Consider the following 3,761-nt stretch of genomic DNA (forward strand, 5'->3'; position numbering starts at 1 on the left):
AGCCTCTGTTTATAGAAGCCTCTGAATGTAGAAAATCTGTTGATTTACATTTAAATGTAAATAACATTTTAAAAGTGTACAGTCAGCCCGTCTCCTCCCTCCCCACCCCCTGTAGTTAATGGATGCTGGAGGACGAGGACGTTTGTTGAAACAGCAGGGCCGCTGACCTTGGGAAGGTGATGTTGCAAGTCACCCTCCCTGCCATGGCGAGTCGGCCTCCAGAGCTCTGGGTGGACACTGTCACACAGCCCCAAGTCACCAGCCACAGACTGTCCACGCAAAGCAAAACAGCTGCTTATTGGAGGCAGCCTGGTGGAGGAAGCACTCTGGTTCCCTCGCCAACTTTGGGAGCTGTGCATGTTGGGGACTCGATATCTGTTGGGGAACAAGGTCCTGTTCTGCCTTCACCCAGGATCCATGTAGCTTCAGCTGTATCCATTCCCTGTGAGCCCATATTTCCATTCTCCTCATGAGTTTCTTTGGTCTTTACTGAGAGAATTTAGAAATTTAAAAGTTGAGAGAAGAGTAGGGGTGGAACTGACTGGAATGGGAGATTCAAACCGTCAAAGCACAGACTTTTCAAAGAAGCCGTTTTTATTTCCCAATGGCAAATTGCCCTTTCTGGAATGTTCTGGAGATGATATGTCATGGGATCCCCAAACAAGTCTCTTGTTCAGGTGATATTAGGTAGTGTCCTTTTGGTATGCTGGTTGATCTTTCATAGTGTTAGTTTTTTGTTACTTAAAAAAAAATCAGCTATAAATAAAATGTATTTTTGTAATTTCCGTGTGTATATACGGTATATTTCTACCAATGGCCAGTTGTAATCCAAAACCTAAATCAGCTCGCAAAACACAGTGGACAGTGCAAGATTTTATCGACAGGTTAACACAATGTCTAAGTCTGTCCAAATTGGTATTCAATGCACTCGAATGAACAAAGAGCCAAAGAAACTCAGCCTTTTCATGTAAACGGTATGAGTCTGATAAAGTCAGCTACATTGTCCCGCCTTATCAATAACATCAATATTTCATCAGTGCAATGACATCAACCCAGTACTTTGTCGAATTGGTAAATGCCTGGAAATATTGTATGTGAAAATAGAGTTTTAAGAGCTTAGTGTAATTATAATATATGCACATGCTTCAAAGACAGTGTCTGAGCTTCGGATGTGCCAGTGACTTACAGAGAATGAGCCTACGGTTTGCAGTGGTATGGCTCCAGCTTCCTCAGAGGATGGAGAAACAAATTATTGCGGTCTTTACAGAAGCCCGTGAAATATTAAGTTGATCAACTGAGACAAGTAAAGATATAGCCTGATAATCAGATACTCCCTTCAACTAGACACCATAGGTTTAAGAAGAGTATATATGGGAGGAAAACCTGAAGTCAGTCTGTTCATGTTTTCCCACCAGTGGGGGAGACAGCCGCCGTTGTTTGATTTTCTGTGACTCAGATGTCATCCCTTTTCTGAAGAGTCTCCTGACCTCATGGAAGTGACAGATACCTGGACAGCTGGCTCTGAGAAAAGGCAGATGGTCCAAAGTGCCTCGTGGAAGTGAAAACAGAGTTCCATGGGAGCCCAGAGGCTTTGTGTTCCTCGCGACCCTCCAGACAGTTGAAGAAGCCGCAAGGACCTTGGCGACTTGGAGAAAGAAGCAAAAGTCCAGAGAAGCAGAGTGACCCGCCTGAGGATTCCAGCCGAAGCCTGCTGATTCATGATCCAGCCTGCTTTCCATTTCACCATGCTGCCTGCACGCTTTGTCTCTGATGCATTTCTTGAACTATGCCAGGAAGTTTAAAAAGTAGACAAAGGTCATGTGAGAGACTCCCTACGTTCTCGTAAAGAAAAAGATGATTGATTATGTAAAGAACTTCAAATAAAGTGTATAGAGGACAGTGCATTTGTGGCATAATAAACATTTTTTGGAACTAGTTTTGATGTGAGTTTTCTGCATTCTGAAAAGACACGCATTTTGGCTTTTTCCAGAGAATGCCATCAGGGAAATGGTGTTCTCCACTACTGTTCAAGACTAGGGGTGTATTCCTCTCTCAGTGCCATGGATCCAAACAGGAAGGGAGACCATGACGCTTGTCGTTGTGAGGTAGCAGATTCCATGCTCTGCACTGGGGGAGGCAATCTGGTGATGCAGGAAAAAGTCTGTTGTGTGCCCTGGTACCTGTGATCTGAGATAGCAGTTGTTACCTATGGAGCAGGAAGTTGCCTCTCTCATGGTGTGCTATACACTGAATGTTTGTGTCCCCATTACCACCAGTTTATATGTTGAAATCCTAACCCCCCTTGTTATGGTATTAGAGGCGGGGCCTTGGGCCTTGTTTAGGTCATGTGGGTAGAGCCCTCATGAATGAGATTAGTGCCCTTATAAAACAGACCCCCACCCCCTTCCCCAGGGAGCTCTCTTGCCTTCTTTTCTGCCTGTGAGAATAAAATAAAAAGTCCGCAGTCTGCAACCCAGAGGAAGGCTCTCACCAAAGCCCCACTGTGCTGGCATCCTGATCTGAACTTCCAGCCTCCAGAGCTGTGAGAAATACATTTTTGTTGTATATAAGCCACCCAGTCTATGGTACTTTGTTATGGCAACCTGAGCTGACAAAAACAGGGTGGATTATGTAAGAATCAATTCTTTGGTACACAAAGTTATTGTGCATTTGTTAATTTAAGAATTCAGCAGAAGAATTGTCATCTCTGAGCAATCTTGATGGAAGAATGGATAAGAAATTGTTAGATTTGTGATTTTAAAAAAATCTGAGAGTACATATGGAAGAGAATTTAAATACTTGACTAAAAGAAACGCTTCTCTAACAAGCAGAAATGGATCAAAAGATATAAATATTGATTAAAGATAATAAGCTGCTTTTTCCTACATAACACACAGGTACTCAATGTTTAATGCATAAAACAATACATATTATTTTTAAAGTTTGAGAAGAGAATTTAAACTTAATCCATTCCTTCTGCCACACATCAGAAAATAGTTTGGACTTTCCTTTCAAAATACAGCCAAACACTCGGGAAAGACAGTGATTGAGTTTGGAGCAGTGACCGACTTGGATGCAGGTATTGGAAATTAAATTCTGCCACTGAATCAACCTTAAAGGTATTTTAGTCAAGGAAATTTGCAAGGACTAGAAACCCATTCACACTTACTAATTCAAACTTTCAGGGGTTGACCGAAAGGTACAAGGCCATTTCATAGGAACAAAACACAGCTCCCATATGGGAACGGGATGGCGACGGTGTCTTCTCTTTTGCTCTCCTATTCTCTCCATATGAGCTTTCATCTCTGTTTCTCTCTGCCTGTCTGCCCAGTTATCTTCCTTCCCTTGGCCTATAGCTTTCTCTGTTTTCTCATCAGTGTACGTGTAGCTGAAAATCCACCCTCGGACCTCCTCCACACAACCTGTCCTTTTTAATACCCATCCCTCTCTGACTATCATTTCTGTACCGCCTAAGGCAAATTCTTGAGAGTCCGATTGGTCCAGTTCATCTGCCTAGGGATCAGGCACTCTTGGGTCAAGTGTCTATCCAATCAGCTGTGACCAAGGAGGCAGGGTCATGTAATATGAGCATGGCCTCTTGGACTGACCCTTTCAATGACGGCTTTTGTTGGGGGCTAGCACCCAGAGGAGGGAGCATGAGTGGGCAGGGCCTTCAACAGGAACTTGCTGCAGACTGAAATTGACCAGTATTCGTAAGATGCCAGCCAGCAGGTGAGCAGTTCCTATGGATACTGCCACAG

The sequence above is a fragment of the Pteropus alecto genome, unplaced genomic scaffold, assembly GCF_000325575.1.
Source record: "Pteropus alecto unplaced genomic scaffold, ASM32557v1 scaffold71, whole genome shotgun sequence".
Lineage (NCBI taxonomy): Eukaryota > Metazoa > Chordata > Mammalia > Chiroptera > Pteropodidae > Pteropus > Pteropus alecto.